The sequence below is a fragment of the Aquarana catesbeiana genome, linkage group LG05, assembly GCF_042186555.1.
Source record: "Aquarana catesbeiana isolate 2022-GZ linkage group LG05, ASM4218655v1, whole genome shotgun sequence".
NCBI lineage: Eukaryota > Metazoa > Chordata > Amphibia > Anura > Ranidae > Aquarana > Aquarana catesbeiana.
Genome location: NC_133328.1, coordinates 619,014,138 through 619,042,099, shown reverse-complemented (window position 1 = coordinate 619,042,099; position 27,962 = coordinate 619,014,138). Strand labels below are relative to the sequence as shown.

Genomic DNA, 27,962 nt, shown 5'->3' with positions numbered 1-27,962 from the left:
AGTACATGGATTGAAAACTGGCTACAAGGGCGAGTTCAGAGGGTGGTGATAAATGGGGAGTACTCGGAATGGTCAGGGGTGGGTAGTGGGGTTCCCCAGGGTTCTGTGCTGGGACCAATCCTATTTAATTTGTACATAAACGACCTGGAGGATGGGATAAACAGTTCAATCTCTGTATTTGCGGACGATACTAAGCTAAGCAGGGCAATAACTTCTCCGCAGGATGTGGAAACCTTACATGAGGCTCTGAACAAATTAATGGGATGGGCGACTACATGGCAAATGAGGTTCAATGTAGAAAAATGTAAAATAATGCATTTGGTTGGCAAAAATATGAATGCAATCTATACACTGGGGGGAGAACCTCTGGGGGAATCTAGGATGGAAAAGGACCTGGGGGTCCTAGCAGATGATAGGCTCAGCAATGGCATGCAATTCCAAGCTGCTGCTAACAAAGCAAACAGAATATTGGCATTAAAAAGGGGATCAACTCCAGAGATAAAATAATAATTCCCCCGCTCTACAAGACTCTGGTCCGGCAGCACCTGGAGTATGCTGTCCAGTTCTGGGCACCAGTCCTCAGGAAGGATGTACTGGAAATGGAGCGAGTACAAAGAAGGGCGACAAAGCTAATAAAGGGTCTGGAGGATATTAGTTATGAGGAAAGGTTGCGAGCACTGAACTTATTCTCTCTGGAGAAAAGACGCTTGAGAGGGGATATGATTTAATTTACAAATACCGGACTGGTGACCCCACAATAGGGATAAAACTTTTCTGCAAAAGGTCATTTAAAAAGACTCGCGACCATTCACTAAAATTAGAGGAAAAGCAATTTAACCGGAAACTGCGCAGAGGGTTCTTTACGGTAAGATCTGTAAGAATGTGGAATTCTCTTCCCCAAGCAGTTGTTTCAGCGGGAGGCATCGATATTTTCAAAAAAGTATTAGATAAGCACCTAAACGACCAAAACATACAGGGATATACTGACATATAATCACACACATAGGTTGGACTTGATGGACTTGTGTCTGTTTTCAACCCCACCTACTACGTATAAAGTTATCTTCTACTATATAAAGTTGTCTTTTAAGCTCCAATCCAGTGCTTCTGCCTTGGCTAAGAAGATGTCATTAGTCTACAGGAGGCAGTGATCAGATCAGACTGTACAATACAAATACATTTGGAAACGGCCAGGAACTGCCCAGGTACCAGAATTGACTTGGTTGTGAGCCGGTATCTCAGTCCAGAAAGTAGGTGAGGAGAGGAACCCTGGATGAAGCCAAGGACATAGATGGCTCCATTCTTCTGGAGAGAAGCAGATCAAGGCCTCCTCAGAAGTCCTCCTGTGATCTCTCTGAGAGGTAATAAAGATCTGGAAGGATTACACCTTATTGAGCATGCTGCACAGAACACAAAAGACTGATCTGGTGATAGGTCCACTTTAAGTCTTCTTCACATCTCCACAAAAACTTGGAGCCGCGGCGTCACTCTCTGTCCGCTCTCCGGCCCCTCCGGCATTTTTCCGCTGATCATCGGTCTTCCTCATTTGTCCGTATTATAAATAATTCATCTGATCACAGCGCAGCGCGAGGACATAATTGATCTGGTAATTTCAAGCGAAATGTCTGCTCCTCGCCGGTGCAAAGACGTAGAGCGCTGCCACTGGAGGGATTCGGGTCCGTTAATTACAAGCTCTGCTTTTTCATTTAGCCGGGCAGATCTCAGCTCAGCGTTCCTGCAGGATATCAACTGATGCAGATAATGATTCTCTCTAATGGTTGTACCGAGTCAGCTTTTTTTTTTTTTTTTTTAACGTGTGTTGTAGGCACTTTGTATATGTGCATGCGCAGGCACGTAGAAAGTACAGGTTTGCTTAGGCTACTTTCACACTTCGGCCCCATTCACACCTGAACGTTTTTGTAGCTTGAAGCCTGAAGCTACAAAACGCTGGAGGGGGGAAAAAAAAAATCAATTATTCTCTATGGAGATGGTTCACATCTCCACTCCAAAACGCCTGAATCTAGACGCTCCAAAACGCCTGAAGCTCAAACAAGTTCTGGAACATTTTTTTTAGGCAGATTTGGGCGTTTTTCTGCTTTTCTTGTACATTGGTGACCTTTTGACCGGCACAAAATCGCGGCAAAAAACGCCGTAAGAAAAGCGGCAAAAATCGTGGTAAAATCACGCGACTTTCTGCCCGAAAACGCTACTCTCAGGTGTGAATGGGGGTTTTAGCGCTAAAAATAGCGCCTGTAAATAACCTCTCTCGTCACTCCAGTGTGAAAGCACTCTGGCTTTCACAACTGATTTTAGCTTGTAAACCCCTAGTGTAAAAAATAGGCCCGGTCCTTAAGTGGTTAACCGCTTTAAAGTTTTTCCTGTGGTTTTGGTAAGTTTATTAATTTTCACTGAAGATTCTTACCTGATTCTGCTTTGTAGATACTGAGATAGGCCACACAAATCTACCCTAATGTTCATGCATGGATATGAAGAAATACATTAAATCCTGATGTAAGTTGTATGGTGATCTGGTCATCGGCCTCCCAGTCTTCATGTGACAGTCACTGGAGTTACTCTTTAAATCTAAATGCTGTCCCTCTTCCCAGATTTCCATGTCCTGTAAATCTGTCCCGTGTATTATACCCTGACTGTGTGCTGAGCTGCTTTTCTACACGATCGAGTTTTGAGCAGTTCCATTCCCTGAATTCCCAATTCTCCAATTCCGCATATGTTTTATGTTCTATGCTGTCAGTTGTTCTGCGTCACTCTTCTTCAAAGCCGCGATGAGTCATGTTGGCTGTGCGGTGGCTGAGATCACTCGATCGTTCCATCACACGTTTTTACATTTACATCTTCTATGTAGTATGTGAGAAAAGAACAGACGTCTCTCATATACGACCTATGTGGTCACTGATAATGTTACATGAGATAAATAGATATTGGAGATAACTGTCAATCAGAAGTAGGGACTTTAACTCCATTTAAACTACTGACTGTAAGTTACTAAAAAATAATTTAAGTAAAGATAGAAAAACGGAAAGTTAAAAAAAAATAAAATAAAGCATATTGGGCAAAAGAACTGTCAATCAAAGACAGGAGGGAAAGAAAGATCAGAATAGAGGAAGGAAAGAAGGAAGATCAGAATAGAGGAAGGAAGGAAGATCAGAATAGAGGAAGGAAGGAAGATCAGAATAGAGGAAGGAAGGAAGATCAGAATAGAGGAAGAAAGCAAGGAAGATCAGAATAGAGGAAGGAAGATCAGACTAGAGTAAGGAAGGACGGAAGATCAGAATAGAGTAAGGAAGGATGATCAGAATAAAGGAAGGAAGATCGGAATAGAGGAAGGAAGCAAGGAAGATCAGAATAGAGGAAGGAAGCAAGGAAGATCAGAATAGAGGAAGGAGGGAAGATCAGAATAGAGGAAGGAAGGAAGATCAGAATAGAGTAAGGAAGGAAGATCAGAATAGAGTAAGGAAGGAAGATCAGAATAGAAGGAAGGAAGATCAGAATAGAAGGAAGGAAGATCAGAATAGAAGGAAGGAATGAAGATCAGAATAGAAGGAAGGAATGAAGATCAGAATAGAGGAAGAAAGGAAGAAACATCAGAATAGTGGAAGGAAGGAAGAAACATCAGAATAGAGGAAGGAAGATTAGAATAGAGGAAGGAATATCAGAATAGCGGAAGGAAGGAAGGAAGATCAGAATAGCGGAAGGAAGCAAGGAAGATCAGAATAGAGGAAGGAAGCAAGATCAGAATAGAGGAAGGAAGGAAGATCAGAATAGAGGAAGGAAGAAAGATCAGAATAGAGTAAGGAAGGAAGATCAGAATAGAAGGAAGGAAGATCAGAATAGAAGGAAGGAAGATCAGAATAGAAGGAAGGAAGATCAGAATAGAAGGAAGGAATGAAGATCAGAATAGAAGGAAGGAATGAAGATCAGAATAGAGGAAGAAAGGAAGAAACATCAGAATAGTGGAAGGAAGGAAGAAACATCAGAATAGAGGAAGGAAGATTAGAATAGAGGAAGGAATATCAGAATAGCGGAAGGAAGGAAGATCAGAATAAAGAAGGAAGATCGGAGTAAAGGGAGGAAGATCAGAATAGAGGAAGGAAGCAAGGAAGATCAGAATAGAGGAAGGAAGATCAGAATAAAGGAAGGAAGGAAGATCAGAATAGAGGAAGGAAGGAAGATCAGAATAGAGGAAGGAAGATCAGAATAGAGGAAGGAAGCGAGGAAGATCAGAAAAGAGGAAGGAAGAAAGATCAGAATGAAGGAAGGAAGGAAGATCAGAATAGAGGAAGGAAGATCAGAATAGAGGAAGGAAGGAAGATCAGAATAGAGGAAGGAGCGAGGTAGAGCCTGGCGGTGATATACGTTAAGACTTGTAATCTTAAATACTGTTTTTATACTTGTGAGTTTAATGTTTGAAGCTGGGGTGGTGAGGTTTATTCCACTTTTTGTACTGCACTATTGGAAGCACTTTATATTTTCATGTCGGTTTGGAGTTGCTGACGAGCTGCACGGAGGCATTTTTAAAGAAGTACACATAGTATACAGAGTGCAGAGTGTGTTTGTCCCCTGCAGGGTCTTTATAGGAACCATTGGAGATCAATGTGGAGCCATCTACTGATGTGATTCATTTTGAGCGTTGAGCATGTTTTGATCCTCTCGGAGTCTAAATAGGAGGTGAGTGTCCATTGCACTTAGTGAAGGGAGCGCTTGTCCCGGAGTGTCGTTTGATTTATGAAGCACGTTTCTTCACAGTAAAGCTTGAACTGCACTTTCTTTGCATAAGAAGACTTTTCAATTAATATCAGATCAATTTATTCATCATATGTTCTGTTCTTCATCACAGTTTATTGCATTTGGACTTTGGGTATTTGCAATCAGCACTTATGATTTTTGGACTCTGTTTATCACATATATTTCATTTTTATTACTCAGTTTGTGGCAGCGCTATCACACTTTATATACCAAAAGACGAAAGGTCGGAATAGAGAAAGGAAGAGAGGAGTTAAGGAAACTATAAATAAAATTCCTTTTAAACATTTGTGGCCCATCCACACCTACCGAGTCCATTGTGGTGTGTGTACCTCCTGTATTTAATATGGTGTTGGACTGTCAATTAAAAACAGGAGGGAAAGAAAGAAATATCAGAAAAGAGGAAGGAAGAAATATCAGAATAGAGGAAGGAAGAAATATCAGATTTAAGGGAGGAAGAAAGACCAGAATAAAGGAAAGAAGAAAGAAAGATCAGAAAAGAGGAAGAAAGGTCAGAACAGAGGAAGGAAGGCAGATCAGAATTTTGGAAGGAAGGAAGATCAGAATTTTGGAAGGAAGGAAGATCAGAATATTGGAAGGAAGGAAGATCAGAATATTGGAAGGAAGGAAGAAAAATCAGAATAGAGGAAGGAAGAAAGAAAGGTCAGAAAAGAGGGAAGAAAGATCAGAATAGAGGAAGGGAAGAAAGATCAGATTCAAGGGAGGAAGAAAAACCAGAATAAAGGAAAGAAGAAAGGAAGATCAGAAAAGAGGAAGGAAGGCAGACCAGAATAAAGGAAGGAAAGAAGATCAGAATATTGTAAGGAAGGAAGAAAGATCAGAGTAGAGGAAGGAATAAAGGAAGGAAGGAAGATCAGAACAAAGGAAGGAAGGAAAGAAGATCAGAATCTTGTAAGGAAGGAAGAAAGATCAGAATAGAGGAAGGGAAGAAAGATCAGATTCAAGGGAGGAAGAAAGACCAGAATAAAGGAAAGTAGAAAGAATGATCAGAAAAGAGGAAGGAAGGAAGAAATATTAGAATAGAGGAAGGAATAAAGGAAGGAAGGAATGAAGGAAGATCAGAACAGAGGAAGGAAGGCAGACCAGAATAAAGGAAGGAAGGAAGATCAGAATATTGTAAGGAAGGAAGATCAGAATATTGTAAGGAAGGAAGAAAGATCGGAGTAGAGGAATGAATAAAGGAAGGAAGGAAGATCAGAACAAAGGAAGGAAGGAAGGAAAGAAGATCAGAATCTTGTAATGCCCCGTACACACGGTCGGATTTTCCGACGGAAAATGTGTGATAGGACCTTGTTGTCGGAAATTCCGACCGTGTGTGGGCTCCATCACACTATTTCCATCGGATTTTTCGACACACAAAGTTCGAGAGCAGGCTATAAAATTTTCCGACAACAAAATCCATTGTCGGAATTTCCGATCATGTGTACACAAATCCGACGCACAAAGTGCCATGCATGCTCAGAATAAATAAAGAGATGAAAGCTATTGGCCACTGCCCCGTTTATAGTCCCGACGTACGTGTTTTACGTCACCGCGTTCAGAACGATCGGATTTTCCGACAACTTTGTGTGACCATGTGTATGCATGACAAGTTTGAGCCAACATCCGTCAGAAAAAATCCTAGGATTTTGTTGTCGGAATGTCCGATCAATGTCCGACCGTGTGTATGGGGCATTAGGAAGGAAGAAAGATCAGAATAGAGGAAGGGAAGAAAGATCAGATTCAAGGAAGGAAGAAAAACCAGAATAAAGGAAAGAAGAAAGAATGATCAGAAAAGAAGAAATCTCAGAATAGAGGAAGGAATAAAGGAAGGAAGAAAGGAAGATCAGAACAGAGGAAGGAAGGCAGACCAGAATAAAGGAAGGAAAGAAGATCAGAATATTGTAAGGAAGGAAGATCAGAATATTGTAAGGAAGGAAGAAAGATCAGAGTAGAGGAAGGAATAAAGGAAGGAAGGAAGATCAGAACAGAGGAAGGAAGGAAGGAAAGAAGATCAGAATCTTGTAAGGAAGGAAGAAAGATCAGAATAGAGGAAGGGAAGAAAGATCAGATTCAAGGGAGGAAGAAAGACCAGAATAAAGGAAAGAAGAAAGAATGATCAGAAAAGAGGAAGGAACGAAGAAATATCAGAATAGAGGAAGGAATAAAGGAAGAAAGAAAGGAATATCAGAACAGAGGAAGGAAGGCAGACCAGAATAAAGGAAGGAAAGAAGATCGGAATATTGTAAGGAAGGAAGATCAGAATATTGTAAGGAAGGAAGATGAGAATCTTGTAAGCAAGGAAGAAAGATCAGAGTAGAGGAAGGAATAAAGGAAGGAAGGAAGATCATAACAGAGGAAGGAAGGAAGGAAAGACGATCAGAATCTTGTAAGGAAGGAAGAAAGATCAGAATAGAGGAAGGGAAGAAAGATCAGAATAGTGGAAGGAAGGAAGATCATAACAGAGGAAGGAAAGAAGATCAGAATACTGAAGGGAAGGAAGGAAGATCAGAATATTGGAAGGAAGGAAGAAAAATCAGAATAGAGGAAGGAAGAAAGAAAGAAAGATCAGAATAGAGGAAAGAAGAAAGAAAGATCAGAAAAGAGAGAGGAAGGAAGAAAGATCAGAAAAGAGGAAGGAAGGAAGAAAGATCAGAATAGAGGAAGGAAGGAAGAAAGAAAGATCAGAACAGAGGAAGGAAGGGAGGCAGACCAGAATAAAGGAAGGAAAGAAGATCGGAATATTGGAAGGAAGGAAGGAAGGAAGGAAGAAAGATCAGAATAGAGGAAGGAAGGGAGGCAGACCAGAATAAAGGAAGGAAAGAAGGTCGGAATATTGGAAGGAAGGAAGGAAGAAAGATCAGACTAGAGGAAGGAAGGAAGGAAAGAAGATCAGAATATTGCTAGGAAGGAAGAAAACTCAGAATAAAGGAAGGAAGATCAGAATGGAGGAAAGAAGGAAGATCAGACTAGAGGAAGCAAGGAAGGAAGATCAGAATATTGCTAGGAAGGAAGAAAGATCAGAATAGAGGAAAGAAAGATAAGAACAGAGAAAGGAAGAAAGGAAATAAGTACATTTATACATTCCTTTTTAAACAACTGGGGCTCATCCACACGTACTGGGTCCATTGTGGTGTGTGTGTACCCCCAGTGATAAATATGGTGCATGGTGTTGGAAGTCTGTTGATATGAATGGGCTGCTAGAGCGCCACAACAGACCTTCTCTATGTTTTGTACCATGGTGACCTTGATACATGGTAGTGCGATGCGGTGTGTTGCACTGCACCACAGGTACATTAAGGTGCCTCTAAAATTGATTATCAGTGTAATGACATTCTGTATATTGAGCTCCGTAACACATAGGTGTGAATGGGCCCTTGTATGAGGAGACAGTGACGTGTTTCAGTTGAACCTTATCTCTCACAGGCCTGTAGTCACATTTGCTATAGAGCTCTTCCTATTTTTGTCTTTCTATGGGCAGTCATAGGATTACATTGTATCTCCATGCTGCTCATTATTCTGTTTCCATGGAATGTCATGTACTCTCTGGGATATGGCCCCCAGCGCCTGTTCTATGGACAGCCCCAATCGTGTTTTTCTTGTTTATGTGACCTTCAGCTCATCATAAACGACTTTCCAATAATGAAGTAGTTGTAAAATGGCAGCAGGCATGTACCAGCTGATACTTTGCCATTCTCATCACATTCCATTCCCTGTATACACTGCTGGACAAGGCCAGGCCTCATAATAATGATCGGTGTTAATGTTCCTGGAGCCGCGGTGTCACCGGGTTAATATGAACATTTCTGAGGTTCCTGCTCTGTTGTGCGTCAACAAGCCAAGATACAATTTTGTCATTTGTTGTTTTATTGTGAGCTGGAAAATTGAATCTGGGCTGCAGCACATCAAAGACTCGGCCATAAATTGCTAAAAGAAATGCTTCTCCTCTATTATGGCGCCAATAAAATTTAAAGAGGAATTGTTGTCTTGTTATTTTTGACTTCGTTGGTTTCAAGTAACAAAACTTAAAGATATACTTTTGTTAGGATGTATTGAAACCTGAGAACCCAGATCCAGAGTCGATCCTAAGCTCATCCCTGGTAAATGGGAATGTGTTGACCTGCTCTTGGTGCGTAGGAAAACCGCGCAAATCTGCATGTGCTCCACCATGACTCGTCTTCTCAGAACTCTGTGATTGAATTACTTTGACTGTCCCCCCCCTAAACCACCACCCTATGTTGGACACCAGCTGGAGCTATAACTAGATAGAATTTGAATTACACGTCAGGAACATTAGCCTTGGACCTCTCCTTGGCTCCTCTGTCCCCCTGTATCTCCTCTGGTCCCTTCTGTCTTCTATAGTCATAAATGTAATTGTCATTGATAAATTAGTGGTCTGTAAAAGTTCAAAGACCAGCGAGTCTCTTATGTGTTCCTGCTAGTTATCGGTTCTGTGAGGTCTCAGACAAGGACATGAACAATCGTAATTAGAGGGGAGAGTACGGAAGAAAAAGCATTGCAGGTGATCCCATTCAACAAGTCAGATATTGATGATCTGCCATATTCCTCGTCCCTATAAAGAAGTCTTTCTTAACATTTTCATCCCGGAGAAACACTTGAAATATTTTTCAGGTCTTGGGGAACCCCTGATCGAATCAACTCATTGGGGTTTCATAGGACAAATGATCCTTACATTGGTGGTTATAGGGAGGAAAGCTCCATGGTTGCAGGAAAGAAAATCGCATCATCTATGGCCTACCTTACACATTGATTTCTCAATTTGGGTGACCCCTTTGTCTTGGGGGGGTGGGGGGTCACCGTTTTAGTGAAGAGCAACCAAATTCAAGCCATTAAAATGTAAGCTCACCTTAACAATGAAAAGTTATCCAACATATAATACCCCCCCCCCCCAATATACTTGCCTCCGTAAATGAAGAGCTGTCATTTTTGCCAATGCAGCCGGTGTAGTGGTTCGGGAATTTGAAATCCCCGCTATTCTTCCCCCTCTTTCTGTAGGGCTTCCGGGATGGGTCAGAGCAATTCTGATTGGTCAGTGCTGGCAGATTACTGCTTTGACCAATCAGAATTGCTCTGATCCACCCTGGAAGCCCTGGATACAGAAGGAAGAAGAGTGGAGTTCTTCAAATCCTGATCTTCTATGCTAGCTGCGTCAGCACTGCTCATCGTCGGCGGAGGTAAGTACAGTGGGGCCTGGGGGGGGGGTAGGGCATGGGTGCTCAACCTGTGGCCCCTCCAGCGGTTGTGGAACTACAGGTCCCATGATGCATTGCAGGGCTAACAGTTACAAGCATGGCTCTCAAAGGCAGAGGCATGATGGAACTTGAAGTTTCGCAAATAGCTGGTGAGCCACAGATTGAGCACCCATGGTGTAGGGCAGGGACCTCCAGCTTTTGCAAAACTACAAGTCCCATCATGCCTCTGCCTCTGGGTGTCATGCTTGTGGCTGTCAGAGTCTTGCTATGCCTCATGGGACTTGTAGTTCTGTAACAGCTGGAGGTCCGCTAACTGCCTATCCCTGGTGTAGGGTGTTTGTTCACCTTTTTGTTTCCTCTGAAAAGTTGAACTAACCCTTTAAGCCCACCCAACCAATGGCCTTTTTGACAGGTAACACTTCACCTCCACGTGTGTTACTGGCAGGATCACCAGCTGAAAGCCTGAAAAGGGAAAACAAATGCAACCACCACATCGAAAAAGACCAGAGAGCTACAATAGATTACATTTCTCTTATTGGGTTTAGATATACGACTACTGAGGAGTCTATCGAAGATTTTCGTAGCTGTAGCTCATTTTAAAGTATAACCCGCGGCATTTATTTTACCCTGCAATTTACAAACCCCTGCCAGGGAAAAAAAAAATTCTCCCATCCTCAAAGGACAAACATTAGCGTATGATTTCCAAGTCAGCCCATTTCCCGTCTTTAATTCAAAGCAACTATTCCCTGCAATTAAGTGCTAATTAGTGACTTTACAGGGCGGTGAGACTGAATGTTAACATCTGCCAGGGCGGCCTCTGTGCTGCGCTTATCTGGGAAGTCGGAGAAGAGAGCTCTGCAGGTGCCGTATAGATATATATTCAAGTCGTATATTCCCCGTCATTTTCCACATTTCATTTTAAGAAGAGCCGACACTTGGTTCATGTTTAATAGGAACTGAAAGGAACATTAGTGAAAAGCCCATTGAGTGCAACCTTGAAAGCACAACGCTTCTCCAACCCTGCCAACGACGGCTTATCGGTACCGTAATAGTATTCATTACCGGGAAAATCTATCATCTGAAATGTAAAGTAGAGCTGTGGCCGGGCTATGGGCGTTCTCATATTTGCATATTCTTAGGACGCTGTAGATGAGCTTTAAGACCCCATTATCACCCGAGCAAAATGAAATGCATTTCCAGACTCGCTTCATAGCTCAATGTCAGATTTCCATTTTTAAGTGGTTTTGAAGCAGTGGTCTCCAAACTGCGTCCTAGGAGTCAGATACAGCCTTTTGCTTGCTTTTATTCGGCCTTTGGGGCATTATTCCCACCCACTGTTGCTGACACAGTTCCTGCCACTGACCCAACAATGGGGCACTATCCCTCCCATTGGCACCAATGATGGGGCACTATCCCTCCCATTGGCACCAATGATGGGGCACTATCCCTCCCATTGATACCAATGATGGGGCACTATCCCTCCCATTGATACCAATGATGGGGCACTATTCCTCCCATTGATACCAATGATGGGGCACTATTCCTCCTACTGACACCAATGATGGGGCACTATTCCTCCCATTGATACCAGTGATGGGGCACTATTCCTCCCATTGACACCAATGGTGGGGCACTATTCCTCCCATTGACACCAATGATGGGGCACTATTCCTCCCACTGACACCAATGATGGGGCACTATTCCTCCCATTGATACCAATGATGGGGCACTATTCCTCCCATTGACACCAGTGATGGGGCACTATTCCTCCCATTGACACAAATGATGGGGTACTATTTCTCCCACTACCACCAATGATGATGGCGCACTATTCTGCACTATATTAGACCACCGCCTGTGGAAGGGAGTTCCACATCCTTGCCGCTCTTACAGTAAAGAACCCTCTTCGTAGTTTAAGGTTAAACCTCTTTTCTTCTAATTTTAATGAGTGGCCACGAGTCTTGTTAAACTCTCTTCTGCGAAAAAGTTTTATCCCTATTGTGAGATCACCAGTACAGTATTTGTATATTGAAATCATATCCCCTCTCAAGCGTCTCTTCTCCAGAGAGAATAAGTTCAGTGCTCGCAACCTTTCCTCATAACTAAGATCCTCCAGACCGTTTATTAGCTTTATTGCCCTTCTTTGTACTCGCTCCATTTCCAGTACATCCTTCCTGAGGACTGGTGCCCAGAACTGGACAGCATACTCCAGGTGCGGCCGGACCAGAGTCTTGTAGAGTGGGAGAATTATCGTTTTATCTCTGGAGTTGATCCCCTTTTTAATGCCAATATTCTGTTTGCTTTGTTAGCAGCAGCTTGGCATTGCATGCCATTGCTGAGCCTATCATCTACTAGGACCCCCAGGTCCTTTTCCATCCTAGATTCCCCCAGAGGTTCTCCCCCCAGTGTATAGATCGCATTCATATTTTTGCCACCCAAATGCATTATTTTACATTTTTCTACATTGAACCTCATCTGCCATGTAGCTGTCCACCCCATTAATTTGTTCAGATCTTTTTGCAAGGTTTCCACATCCTGCAGAAACTAATGATGGGGTACTATTCCTGCCATTGACAGCAATAACGGGGCACTATTCCTCCCACTAACACCAATAATGGGGCACTATTTCTCCCACTAACACCAATGATGATGGCGCACTAATCCTCACATTGGCACCAATGATGGGGCACTATTCCTCCCATTGATACCAATGATGGGTCACTAATCCTGCCATTGATAGCAATGATGGGGCACTATTTCTCCCACTAACACCAATGATGATGGCGTACTATTTCACCCATTGATACCAACGATGGGCACTTTTACTTCCCGTAATACCAATCATGGAGCATTGTTTACTCCCACTGATGCCAGGACATTTTCTCCTGCCATTGGCCACAGTGAAGCCCCCCTAAAGTTTGAAGGACAGTAAACTGGCCTTTTGTTTAGGAAGTTTTAAGACCCCTGTTCTAAAAGCTCAAGGTTTTTTGTTTTTGTTTTTTTCCTTGTCAAAAGAAGTTTATTGAGTATACAATGTTATAAAGATACATAAAGTAAGTTTACAAGGATCTATAAAGTAAGCTCATTGTTTTACAGTAGGGTTTATATAGGTAAATATCATGAAATTTCAAATATTAAACATTGGGTTCACGTAAACCTAAATTAAAGATATATATCATTTCCTTAGTTACTTTTGTAGGTATTTAAATGATTTATACCTACTATACATATTGTTTACAAGTAGAGTGTATATAGGTCAAATAAATTCTGATAATGAGCTTTAATCGTAAGGTGGAGAAAAGGAAAGAGAAAGAAGAAAAAGGGTTGAAAGGTAGAGGTATGGTCCACAAGGTTGTCCCGCTCGTCAGTTTATTATTCTTTTTAGTTCTCTTTGAAGCCTTAGAATGGGTGTCTCTGTAAGTCATTTAATCTGTTACCATGGCAACAGGACAGAGTCATTGAAGTTTGACAGGAACTGTTGTTTTATCCAAGGATGCCAAAGTTTTTAAAATTTTGGAATTTGATTTTGATCGATGGCTACCATCTTAGCATGGGACATTGTATTATTCATTCTGTGAATTGTTTCTGCTAGTACCAATGTAGGAGATTTCCATGCCTTGGCCACTGTTTGTTTTGCAGCCGTTATTAGTTGTGTTTTTGTTTTTTAACCTTAATGCATTCTCTGCCTGTGTCTACAGACACACACAGTGCAGTTCAGCCCCACCTCCCGCTCCCTCGTCGCAGGATTTCATTGACCGCAGCAGGAGCCAATGGCCGCTTCTCTGTCCTGTGAGTAGGGAGAGAGCAGAGAGAGCTGCTGCTCTAGGGCACAGCACTGGGTCAAGATTGGTCTCCGGTAAGTATAAGGGGGGGGGGGTTGGCGGGATCCTATGCACAGAAGGTTCTTTATCTTTAATGTAGAGAATGCATTAAGATACTGTAGAAAAACCTTAAGCTATTAGAACCAATTTAATGCATGTTTTTTGCACCTAAAAAACATCTCCTAGTAGGCTGCTTTTTAATTGACCTAAACAAAAACACTTGTGTATCAAAAACTAACAAAGCAACCATTACTCGAGTGTGAACCTAGCCTAAAATGAGTCCTTGCTGACATCTGTAGGTGCCGGGTACTGTGAAGTCATTTTACCTCCCCGCCCCTCCAGCATTAAATCTTGAGTTAATCTTCTTAATTAGCTTACTTTGGGGTTGTGGTCGGCCCTGGGTTGTTGTTTTTTTTTTTTTGTTGGTGGTGATCACTTAATAGGTGGTGTCAATACTGGTGTAATCGTTTATTGATCACTGCCATACTCCAGTAGAGTTTAATTTGAACATTCCTATAGAAATTCTGAAAGAACGTTCATCAGAATATTTGAGGGAGCCATTAATGACTTGACAAATTTTGCATGAAAACCTTAAAAACGTTTGTTTGCAATGCCAGTGGTTCGAATTCAACATTCAGTTTTGGTTCGTATTACAATGGGTACGATTTTCCCACTTTCGTAGTTAGAATTTTGTTCCATCCTTTTACCTTTTGATTTTCTTTGTCACTACAGTAAAAAAAAAAAAACGATTGTTATGACCCTATTAACTATTGTAAAGATCAAATATTCATAAAATGAATTTTTCCAAACAAAATTCCACTGGTGTATGGCCAACCTAAATTTTGGAAGTACTGGGTGTGGTCCAGTTGGCATATGTAAGTTGCGAATCCTAGTGTGGTGTTGAGGAGCAACTTCACAACCTCTCCTACTGCCCCTTTATGTTTTATTGTGGTTAAACCAGCAAAAAAAAGTTCTTATGCCCTTATGAATCTGATGCTCTACACCCAGTCCCGTGCCTCCATCTTCTCTTCTAACGTTATTAGGAGCTGGCTGTGTTTTTCCATATTTGGTGCATCATCAGAGGTCTTACTGAAAGAACCAGGTAGAGACAGCTGGCCTCCTAAAGATACACCACAGCTAATGCTAAGTGCTAATTAGAGTACCCCAAGGCCTCCTGGAAAGTGTGATGTGATTATCCTAGGAGGCAGTGGGCTGCTGCATACCTCATTTACACCTAGGCGAGAATTCAGGAAGTGAAGGAAGGATTCCCTGAAAAAGGTAAAAAAAAAGTCTAATTCTGAGAGAGGAGGGGGGGGGAGTCAGATAACAGTGGTGGGGGGTAGGGGGTCAGGTGACAGTGGATGGGGCTGGTGAAGGTGTTTGCTTAATGTGTGTGCAGCAAGACAATTGTGCTTAGTTTGATCATCAGTAACAGTAAGGGTTGGAGACAGTAGACTGTCCTCGGTAAGTACCGGTTTGTTTCTTCTAAAAAATGTTGAAGATTTCTGATGTAGTTTAGTCTGGCTGTTGTTTTCCATGGTGCTCTATGGAAGCCGGCTTGCTGTCCTATAAGATATGCAGAGTGCCTTGTTACGTGCTGAAATTGCTTGTCTGGATTCCTTGGTTTGTGCCCTTCAGTCTGAGATTAGACGGCTGGCTAAGCCAATTTGTTCCGTTGAGCTACCTTGCAAAAAGCCACCTCTTCCTCAAAAGACTTTGGAGGAGAAGGGCAGTGTAGACATCCGTTGGGTCTGGAATAGGGAGGACTGTGGACCATAAATGTAGCTCTAGGTGTTTCACTGTAAAACCCTTGCAGTGTTCTTTTTGAGGTTGCAAGCGAAGTTGTTTGTAAGAATGGCAGTCTATCCTGGCATAGAATGGAGGTCCCAAAGAAAGAAATTGCTTTGCTAGAAGTACATTTTTTGTATCTGACGGTGCTGGTCAACCAGGCAAGTGTCGTGGATGAGGCTCCAAGTAGAAGAAGTTATCTTCTTGTTTATTCAACTGCAAGAGGGGGTTTTTTAGCAAATATTGTCAAGGTGTCCAAAAAAGTTAGATGTTCACCTGGTGCTCCTATCAGGAGACCTATTTTTAAATATTGTCCAGAAAGCTAGTCAATAGTGAAATGTCAATGTTTCATGCACCTTGGCACTGAGGATTTGGATGTGCCTTTTTGTTTGGTAGGATATCTGTTTAAGCCAGGACCTTCACAAGGTAAGCTGTACCCTTACATTTTTAGTGGTCTTACCTGTCTAATGCACAAAAATATGTAAAACTAAAGGTTTCCATAATGTTGGTCTTGGTATTAGCGGGTGGTCTGATACTGAACTGTATAAAAGAGATCTGTATCCCTTCACACAATGGCACTGAACCATCTAGTATGGAATTCAGGAGTTTTTTGGACAAGCATTAAAGTATAAATAAAGGCAAAATTTTTTTTACGTTTTGGATGGAGTGGAGAGGGATTAGAACACCAGTGTCAATGTATTGCTGTCTGTGCCCCCATTAAGGAGATTCATCTTCTCTATTTGTCCTGTTTACCATTATCATTGAAAGTAAAAAAAAAAAATCCCAAATTTTCCCAAATTCTGTCCTCAGAAAACTAATGGCGGGGAAGTCTTCCAATGGGGACACTAGTTCTGGTGACCTGGGGGGTCCCCAAGGAATTTTCTTAATTTGCAAGGATTTCCTTCCACTTCCTATTTGGCTATAGGACAGGAAGTGAAGGGAAATCTCCACAATGGGACACAGATGGCAGAAAAAAAATCTGACAGGGGTTATAACCCTCCCTTTATTCTATACAAAATGTAAAAAAAAGTTTTGCCCATAGTTCTACTTTTAGTCTTAGAATTGGGGCAGAGGTTTAATTGATTGTGAACGTTACTGTCCCCAGCAGGTAGAAGAAAAATGTGAGGGTTCATGTTTCTAAGGACTTGGCTGATGGGATGGTTAATGCAATTATCGATCATTGTACTAAAACCGTATATAGCTATATTTTTCGGATCATGTACATCTGTTCTCGTAGTTTAGGTAGAGGGCTTTGTGAGCTGGCAGATCTTATGTCCAGGGATAACTTGGACTTTGTTGCGATTACAAAGACGTGGTTCGGAGGTTCAAATGTATTTATTTATTACAGGCATTTATATAGAGGCAACAGATTAGCAATTTTGCCTAGCAGCACTATAGGGTTGTCGCTCATCAGTTCGAGTCCCAACCAAGGCACGACCTGCCTGGAGATGGCATGTTCTCCCTGTGTCAGCGTGGGTTTCCTCCGGGTACTCTGGTTTCTTCCCACATTCCAAAGACATGCTGATAGGTTAACCTCTTGCCGACCGCTCCCACGTACATATACTGTGGGGTGGCGGCTCTTCTACACCGACGACCTGCTCCCGCTGTGATTGGACACAGCAGGAGCCAATCAGCGGGTCCGGCAGACCTGCCCATTCAAATGCGCTTTGGAAGCGCTGCAACATGGGCGTTTTTAACTAGACGTGCAATTCGTTTAGTTTCAAATTCGTTTTTTAAACGAATTTTGACAAATTCGTTAACTCCGAAATTTCCGAATTTTTCAATTTCCGAAATTACGAATTTCCGAAATTACGAATTTCCGAATTTCGGATTTTCGGAATTCGGAAATTCGAAAATTCGAAAATCTGAAAAAAAGAAAGAAAATCAGTAGAGTTCGAAATAATAATTAGTATTAAATTATGGGTATTGGAATTTCCTTTCAAATGTGGCTGTTAGTGAACGTAACGAGTAAGAATTTATCCGAAGTTACGAATTATCTGAAATAACGAATGCCGTATCTAAACGAATGGAAAATAACGATCTAATAATAATAAATAACAATAATAATAATAAAACCTTTTTATTATTATTTATTATTAATTTGTTCCATTCCATTTGTTTAGATGCGACATTCATTATTTAGGATAATTTGTAACTTCAGATAAATTTGTATTCGTTACGTTCACAAACAGCCAAATTTGAAAGGAAATTCCAATACCTATAATTTAATATTAATTATTTAGAATTTTACTGATTTTCTTTTCTTTTTTTCAGATTTTTTGAATTTCCGAATTTTTGAATTCTGAAAATCCGAAGATTCGGCATCCGAAAATTCGGCGTCCGAAAATTTGGCGTCCCAGAACGAGAGCTGCACCGCCTCGCCGTCATTTGACGGTGGGCGGGCAGCAAGCAGTTAAATTTGTTTCTTATTTTTTTTTTTTTTTCTTCCTCCTTGTGATGTCCTCCCATGAGCTCCCAAACCTCTTCTTTTCCCCCCTGTTTGTTTGGAACAAGCAGTGCATGTTAGTTGTGGTCACGTGTAGCGGTTTTAGTTTTAATGCAACTTTAACCACTCGCCGCCCACCCACAGTACATCCTCTGCGGACGGGCAGAAGAGCCAGGCTAGGCGACGTACCCGTTACGTCGCAGCCTTTCTTCTGAGTTTGGGGTCGCTCGCCCCCTGCTGGCCTGTGCTGTGATTTGGACACAGCACGTGTTTGTCAGCAGATTTCATCCAAAAATTTTGGCTGAAACCTGCTGAATGGCTGTGGCCAATTACTGCATAGAGTTCTGTGTTTAAATTTATTAAAAAAAAATTTTGGTTATAGAACATATCCAATGAAACCAAATTTCTTCATAAATTTAGGCAAAAATGTATTCTGCTACATGTCTTTGGTAAAAAAAATCCCAATTAGTGTATATTTAAAGTAGCGTACTGCTAAATAGCAAAAAATGCCCTGGTCATGGGGTAAAACCTTCTGGAGATGAAGTGGTTAAGTAAACGTGTACAGTCTCTCCAGTGGCTCCAAAAATGCAACCAATATATGCAGAAAATGTTTTGCCTTGCGAAGATAAATTAATAAAAAGTGGGAATCCGACATTCAAATCGTATTTAAATTGCAGCTTCAGAAAAACATGTAGCCTGCAGGTGTGAAGACCCAAAGTCCTCAGAGACGTCGTTAAGCACCATACTTTTTAGATGAAATGTCTTTTGCACCAAGATGTCTCTGGAAATAACTTGAAAGTGTTGATGGTGTCGGGTTGAATCTCATCAGACGGTATTTGGAATGGTCGTACCCGGTGATGTCTATAGGATGCAGCAGGTGACTGGAGCCAGTTTGGAGACTCGTGAATAAAACTGTCAGGTGTGAAGGACCCTTTGTCCCCTCTAGAATCCGTCTCTCAATCGCTGAATCGTCTGTTCTCCAGGCTCGGAGGACCCCGATGCCTAGTTATGGACCATTGTGGTGTACCTGAAGCAAGAATCGTTGTACGTAAATTTTGATTCCATGTATCATGTTAGTTTAATAGCTTCTTTAGGGACTCGGAGCTTTCAACGTATGTTTAGCTACGGTATGCCAACCTACGCCTAGTCTAGGATGGGACTCACCAGACTTGTGCCTACTGGTATTAACATACTACACACCGCAAATTATTTGACATGCTATGCTCAGAGGACTATCCTTTTCTTAGTATACGTGAAGGCCCCTTCCTCTGTACAGATGCTCTACATCCCGGTGGACAGATGTTTGCTGGAATGCCAGGAATGTTTTTGCAGACCAGGAGAAGGAGATCAGAAATGTTTTTGTGCCATGCTTGCTTAAGGGAGATGTTCTCTTTGTCACAAGTCCAGTGTTTGTGGGACTAAAATGGTGAACTATTCCTGGGGGTGGGAGTCGTGGAAAGAACCAGCTTGTTCTCAGAACAATAGTAGATTCCACAGAAGCCTTTTTCAACCTGGGTTCCTCCAGAGGTTGTCCGGGGTTCCATGAGCGGTGAGGGATTGATCTTCAACCTGTGCCCACCACTATAGTTAGAGGCGCACCACTGACCATCAATGTAATGGGTCACTGCTACACGGCATTACATTGACCACCAAAGTATGATGGCACTACACTGACCACCAGAGTATGAAGGCACTACACTGACCACCAAAGTATGAAGGCACTACACTGACCACCAAAGTATGGAATATACATATTCCAAGGGTATTGTCAGACCCCTATCTACATGTTAGGTTAACACAAGCATCTTTTTTCAAAGGGCCCAGGCGTATTGTCGTGGAGATTTCGCTATGCGCTATACGTAATCAATCTCACCTGCGCTAATACGCGCCCTTTCAGTCTAATGGTATAATGCATCTTTAACTGCTTGCCGACCGGATGACGCCGATATATGTGGGCAGAAGGGCATGTACAGGCAGATTAACGTACCTGTACGTTGCCCTTTAAGAAGTGGTTTGCGGGCGCGCCCGCCGCGACCTCCATGAGCGTGATCGCGGGTCCCGCGGACTCGATGTCCGTGGGGATACCCGCGATCGTCTCACGGAGAGGAAGAACAGGGAAATGCTGATGTAAACAAGCATTTCCTAGTTCTGCCTAGTGACAGGACACTGATCACAGCTCCCTGTGATCGGGAGCGGTGATCAGTGTCATGTCACATGTAGCCCCTCCCCCCTACAGTTAGAATCACTCCCTAGGACACACTTAACCCCTACAGCGCCACCTAGTGGTTAACCCCTTCACTGCCAGTCACATTTACGCAGTAATCAATGCAATTTTTAATAGCACTGATCGCTGTATAAATGTGAATGGTCCCAAAATTGCGCCAAAAGTGTCTGAACTGTCCGCTACAATGTCACAGTCACGATAAAAATCACCACCATTACTGGTAAAAAAATAAAATAATAAGCCATAAAACTATCCCCTATTTTGTAGACGCTATAACTTTTGCGCAAACCAATGAATAAACGCTTGCAATTGCGATTTTTTTTTTTTTTTTTTAATTTTTTTTTTTACCAAAAATATGTAGAAGAATACGTATCAGCCTATACTGAGGGAAAAAAAAAAATTTTATATATTTTTGGGGGATATTTATCATAGCAAAAAGTAAAAAAACAATGCCTTTTTTTTCCAAAATTGTCGCTCTTTTTTTTGTTTATAGCGCAAAAAATAAAAACCGCAGAGGTGATCAAATGCCACCAAAAGAAAGCTCTATTTGTGGGGGGAAAAAAAGGACATACATTTTTGTTTAGGTGCAACGTCGCACGACCGCGCAATTGTAAGTTAAAGTGACGCAGTGCCGAATCGCAAAAAGTGCTCTGGTCTTTGGGCAGCCAAATGGTCCGGGGCTGAAGTGATTAAAATACATCTTCATAAAAAACGGGTATACCAGGAGTGAAGGAGATCGGTTTGGTAGCTTTCTGTTTGAAAATAAAAGAGAATGATATCCTGGCATCCTGATACAGCTTGATATAATGCTGGGTGATAATAAACCTGATATTTTATCTGACTCTCTGCAGACCCTGATGTAAGGGGGACTATGATGAAGACCCTGATGTAAGGGGGGGCTCTGATGAAGACCCTGATGTAAGGGGGGGCTCTGATGAAGACCCTGATGTAAGGGGGGGCTCTGATGAAGACCCTGATGTAAGGGGGGGCTCTGATGAAGACCCTGATGTAAGGGGGGCTCTGATGAAGACCCTGATGTAAGGGGGGGCTCTGATGAAGACCCTGATGTAAGGGGGGACTCTGATGAAGACCCTGATGTAAGGGGGGACTCTGATGAAGACCCTGATGTAAGGGGGACTCTGATGAAGACCCTGATGTAAGGGGGGACTCTGATGAAGACCCTGATGTAAGGGGGGCTCTGATTAAGACCCTGATGAAGACCCTGATGTAAGGGGGGACTCTGATGAAGACCCCGATGTAAGGGGGGCTCTGATGAAGACCCTGATGTAAGGGGGGACTCTGATGAAGACCCTGATGTAAGGGGGACTCTGATGAAGACCCTGATGTAAGGGGGGACTCTGATGAAGACCCTGATGTAAGGGGGGCTCTGATTAAGACCCTGATGAAGACCCTGATGTAAGGGGGGACTCTGATGAAGACCCTGATGTAAGGGGGGACTCTGATGAAGACCCTGATGTAAGGGGGGACTCTGATGAAGACCCTGATGTAAGGGGGCTCTGATGAAGACCCTGAAGTAAGGAGGGCTCTGATGAAGGCCCTGATGAAGACTCGGATGTAAGGGGGGGCTCTGATTAAGACCCTGATGAAGACCCGGATGTAAGGGGGGACTCTGATGAAGACCATGATGTAAGGGGGGGCTCTGATGAAGACCCTGATGTAAGGGGGGACCCTGATGAAGACCCTGATGAAGACCCTGATGTAAGGGGGGGGACTCTGATTAAGACCCTGATGTAAGGGGGGCTCTGTTGAAGACCCTGATGTAAGGGGGGACTCTGATGAAGACCCCGATGTAAGGGGGGGAGACTCGGATTGAGACCCTCATGTACAAAGTGGCTCTGATCAGTGGCTCTGTGCAAAGTGAGCTGCACAGTGGAGGTAAGTATTTGTTTGTTATTTGAAAAAAAAACAAACAAAAAAAAACCAAAGCTTTACAATCACTGTAATGTTGTATTAATGATTATAGGGCTGCAATAATTTGTGTCTTCTACACCTGCCTGGAGTTCTTCTCCATTTGGAGGGTTACTCAGAGTGCGGCCGGCGTTTATAAGCCGAGCCAATTCATCAGTGCGCCGCGCTGCGCCTCGTAAATGGAGACACCAACCGGCCTTTGGCATTAAATTTTCATCAGGAAATGTAACGCAGCGTGCCAGGTGTTTTCCGAGGTACATTATCACTTTATAGATGCTGACATGTACTACACCCTGGATTAAGTCATTAAGCCGCAAAAGAACTAATTGACTATGAGGTGGTTAAAGGTTGCTGTTTAAATATAAGCAGATGCTTATGGAAAAAAACAATTAGGAGCAGAGAGCCATTTACCCGTCTGTGCGTGGAAACTCGCCGTCTCCCTGATACCTCTCCTCTTCATTATGTCTACAAGTGACAAGTAAACAACTCCCAGCACTTAGAATTAGGAAGACTCTACCAAAAGTGGCCATAACTTTGATTTATTTTTTAATTAACCACTTAAGGACAGAGCCTCTTTTTGAGATTTGTTGTTTACAAGTTAAAAACATTTTTTTTTTTTTGCTAGAAAATTACTTAGAACCCCCAAACATTATACATTTTTTTTCTTCTAACACCCTAAAGAATAAAATGGCGGTCGTTGCAATACTTTCTCTCACACCGTATTTGCGCAGCAGTCTTACAAGCGCACTTTTTTGGAAAAAAATACACTTTTTTTTTAATTAAAAAAAAAAAAGACAACAGTAAAGTTAGCCCAATTTTTTTTTATATTGTGAAAGATAATGCTACGCTGAGTAAATTGATACCCAACATGTCACGCTTCAGAATTGCGCCCGCTCGTGGAATGGCGACAAACTTTTACCCTTAAAAATCTCCATAGGCGGCGTTTAAAAAATTATACAGGTTGCATAGTTTGAGTTACAGAGGAGGTCTAGGGCTAGAATTACTGCTCTCGCTCTACCGATTGCGGCAATACCTTGGATGTGTGATGTGAACACCGTTTTCATGTGCGGGCACTACTCAGGTATGCGTTCGCTTCTGCACGTGAGCTCGGCGGGACGGGACGCGTTTTAAAATTTAAAATTTTTTTATTACTTATTTTACCTTTTTTTTTTTTTTTTTTTTTTTTTTTTTTTTTGCACTGTTTAAAAAAAAAAAAAGTGTCACTTTTATTCCTATTACAAGGAATGTAAACATCCCTTGTAATAGAAAAAAAAAATAAACGTTTTGACGTCACTTCCACCCTGCAATGGTATGGAGACGGGTGGGGGCCATCTTCCCCCTCACTCGTTTCCATAACCAGCAAGGGTGAAGATCCGATCACCTCCGCCGCTGCCGACGGCTCCGGTAAGCGGCGGAGGGCACCAGAGCGCCGCGGGAAGCGATCGGATCTATGGGATGAGGTCACTCCCATGCATGCGCAGGAGTGCAGTCATTCAGGCACACAGGCCGTATTTCTGAATGTAAAACGGAGCTGCGCAGCGATTGCAAACAGGTAGGTAAGTGTATTTTACTGCATAAGAGACCATGTATGTCTTAAAGCGGAGTTCCACCCACTTTTGAGAGGCGGTCTTAAATGAAAGACCACCTATCTCCACCGCTCCTTTTTGGCTAGTTAAAAAAAAAATTTTTTTCTTACTTACCGTATTTTTCACTCCATAAGACGCACCTGACCATATAACACACCTAGGTTTTAGATGAGGAAAACAAGAAAAAAAATATTCTGAACCAAATGGTGAACTAAAATATTTACCATTGCCATAAGTGCAACCTGACCATTGCTATAGAAATGCAGCCTGATTGCCATTAATGCAGCCTGACCTGTGCCATAGGAATGCAGCCTAACCTGTGCCATTGCTCGGGCTGCTCTCGGTCTTCGCAGCAGGTGTCAAGCCCAGCCAGGGAGATCGCCCGGCGCTCGCGGGGTCCTGGGATGTCTGTCTTCCGATCTATCATGATGACGGCGGCGGGGGGCAGTGCCAGCGGGGGCAGTGCCGGCAGCGGTGGGGGGGCGTTGCCTGTCGTATGTTCGCGCCATAAGACACAGAGACATTTCCCCCCATATTTTTGTTTTTGAAAAAAGTGCGTCTTATGGTCTGAAAAGTCCGGTACCTTTTTATGAAGTACAGCCTGTACTCCCGATCCATCCGGTCTGCGGCGCAGGACGTCATGTCCTCTTCTTCGGCGAGCCCCCCCCCATGTCTTCTGGGATATATGTGTGTGTCCCAGAAGACAGCCGGCCATTCACAAAGCGCCTCACGAGACTCGCGCATGCGCACTAGGAAACGGGAAGTGAAACCGCAAGGCTCCACTGCCTGTTTCCCTCAATTAGAATGGCAGAGCCTGCACCCAATCCGATGGACGGATCAGCCTGGGGGGGGGGGGCGACATTGCGGGCTCGCTGGACAGGTAAGTGTCCTTATTAAAAGTCAGCAGCTACAGTCTTTGTAGCTGCTGATTAAAAAAAAATAAAAATTTGCGGGTGGAACACCACTTTAAGCAGGTTCATCAGGGACTGGCTGAATTGGGATCCATCTATGACCATTCTTGCATGACCGAAATCGATTTAACCAATTAACAGTGTTAATTTTAGTCTTAGGACTAAAATGGCAGTTTTAGTCCCATTTTAGTCTTCTGCAATTGTTTTAGTTTTAGTCGTATTCAGTCGACTAAAATCTCCAGTACATTTCAGTAATTGCAATTTAGTTTTAGTCCTAGTCTTTTGACTAAAATGGCATTTTAGTTTTAGTCTCATTTTAGTCATCTCAATTGTTCTAGTTTTAGACTAAAATAGTATTCATTTTTAGTCGACTAAAATGTTTTAGTCGTTTTAGTCGACTAAATTAACACTGCCAATTAAGGACCGGAAAGATTTACCCCCTTAATGACCAGGCCATTTTTTACGATACGGCACTGCGTCGCTTTAACTGACAATTGCGGTCGTGCGACGCTGTACACAAACAAACATTTATGTCCTTTTTTTCCCCGAACAAATAGCTTTCTTTTGGTGGTATTTGATCACATCTGCGTTTTTTTTTATTTATTTTGTTTTTTTTTTCCCAAAATTTTTTTATTGGATAACAGTAGCAAGATTACAGTATTATCATACAGTCGTTTAGGAATCAAAGAACATTGGTTGTTGTGGGTAAGAAAAATGTTTCGAAAACCTGGATATCACAACGAGTCTCTTACGTAAACAGTTTAGAATCCAGAGGAAGATGAAGTGTTATGCAGGGTAAAAAGATCAACTTTCGAGTAAATATTACTAAATACCATAGCACGTCTTTCTGTCTTGTGGTAAAAATAGTCAAGGGAGATTCCATATGCGTGAATAGTGGTGTGGGCGTTTGTATGATAATTCAATCCAAAGGAATATGATGTTGCCAACTGGGTGTTCTGTCTTGAACATCCCATTGGCAACAGGTAGTAAAACAGGAGTCTTAGTGGATGGTGGAAGGCCGAGAGGTGAAGGGATGGGGGGGAAGGCAAAAGGAGGCGAGGCGGGGAGGAGGGGGTGGGGATGGAGGGGGGAGGTCAGGAGGATTGGTGGATTAGTGGTCATCTCCCCAGTCTCCACCAATTGTTATAATGGTTATGGTGAGATATCTTGGTTGGGTGGTGGGAACAGGGGCAGATCCAAGGGGGGGGGGCGACGGGGCAATTGCCACCCCTGAGAAATGTGTTGCCGAGCGTGTGAGAGAGCAGGCGTCTCCATGGCGCCTCCGCAGATTGCTCCACGGGTGGGTGAACCTTGGTGCCAGGATGATTGTAGCGCCAACACCAGCCATTTCCCAGATAAATTGCCCACAAAAAAACGTATTTTCTGGCAGTGCCCCTCCCGAGACAAGACTCTGGATCCGCCCCTGGGTGGGAATTAGGTGTATTAGACACCTGCTACTAGAAAGCTGTGAATGGTAAACCTCAACATGGGGTCTCCCCAACTTGTCCCTTGGGTAGGGGTGGGAGGCCCATGCCTTCTGGAGAAGAAGAAGAGAAAAGAGGGGGTGGGAGGGATACGTGATGTAACCAGTAGGTGTTTATCTTGGGCGGGCAGATCATGGTAAGGGATTAGTTCATTAATGTCAGATATCTGTTGGTTGTTCGGAAGTGGTTCCTACAGGCCCATGTCTTTGAGAATTTAGCCGGGGAGTCTCGGGCAATGAAAATGAGTTCTTCCATTTCAGCTATTTTGTTGATTTGTTTAAACCATTCTGGGATGGTCGGTATATGAGGAGAGCCTCGATGTCGGGGAATGCACATTTTGGCTGCATTGGTTAGGGGTAGGATCAACGTCTTATGCCGGGTACACAGGGTCGGACTTTCCGATGGGAAATGTTGGATGTGAGCTTGTTGTTGGAAAGTCCAACCGTGTGTGTAGGCTCCATAGAACATTTGCTGTCGGACTTTCCGCCCACAAATGTTTGAGAGCAGGTTCTCAAATTTTCCGCCAACAAAACTTTGTTGTCGGAAAGTCCGATCTTGTGTACACAAGTCCGGCGCACAAAAGTTCCACGCATGCTCAGAATCAGGCACGAAGTACAGAAATACAATTTTTATCCTTTTTTCCCAACAAATAGAGATTTCTTTTGTTGGTATTTGATCATCTCTGTGGTTTTTATTTATTGCGCTATAAAAAGACCGACAATTTAAAAAACAAAAAAACTGTTTTACTTTCTGCTATAAAACATATCCAATAAAAAAAAAATTAAAAAATCTATTTTCTTCATCAATTTAGCCCAATATGTATTCTACTACTAAGGATGAGCTCCGGCGTGTTCGCACAACCCACGTGTAGAGCCCGCCAGGAAGTCGGCGCTGCGCTAATCATAGCCAGGGAGACATTTCCCGATCTCTGCAGCCGCGCATCGGGACAATGTCTCCCTGCCTGTGATTAGCGCAGCGCCGACTTCCTGGCAGGCTCTACACGTGGGCTGTGCGAACACGCCGGAGCTCATCCTTATCTACTACATAATTTTTGGTTTGCGCAAAAGTTATAGCGCCTACAAGCTATGGGATATATTTATGGAATTTTTATTTATTTCTTTTTTTTTACTAGTAATGGCGGCGATCAGCGACTTATCGCAGGACTGCGATATTGCAGCAGAAAAATTGGACACTAAGTGATACTTTTTTGGCAACCAGTGACACCAATGCTAAAAAAAAAGCACTGTCACTGTACAAATGACACTGGCAGGGAAGGGGTTAACATCAGGGGCGATTAAAGGGTTAAATGTGTCCCTAGCGAGTGCTCTCTAAAGGCCCGTACACACGATACAAAAATCAGAAAAAAAATGTGTCCGATTGAACGATCTGCCGAGTTTTGGATCATTAGTACAGGGCTTTCGACAGCCGATTCCGTTTTTTTTTTTTTTTTTGTCGGACAAAAGCTGGATGTTCAGACTAGAGATAAAGAGAAGGGGAGAGGCAGACCTAGGTTATTAAAACTGTGCCACATCCAGTAATCAAGATACATACAAAAAAACATACAAAAAGGGTTCCCCTGGGTGGACTTTTAAGGCACTTAGTAATGTCCTATGTAAAAATATACCAAAATATACAACAATATAATAGTAAACAAATTTTATTTATGAATAAACAAAGTTTAAAAAAAGTTTATTCATAAATAAAATTTGTTTACTATTATATTGTTGTATATTTTTACATAGGACATTACTAAGTGCCTTAAAAGTCTTTTTGGATGTTCAGACTATAACATACCGTAT

General features: G+C 42.6%; 1 protein-coding gene and 1 long non-coding RNA gene across 4 annotated transcripts in view; both read left to right on the top strand.

The window, feature by feature from the left end:
- Positions 1-27,962, top strand: part of ST3GAL1 (ST3 beta-galactoside alpha-2,3-sialyltransferase 1) — a 192,257-nt gene that overhangs the window by 88,877 nt on the left and 75,418 nt on the right. The gene's annotated exons all lie outside the window — the stretch shown is intronic.
- Positions 243-7,464, top strand: LOC141145523 (uncharacterized). The gene is made up of 2 exons (XR_012244574.1): positions 243-5,755; positions 6,595-7,464. It is a non-coding gene; the product is annotated as an uncharacterized lncRNA (long non-coding RNA).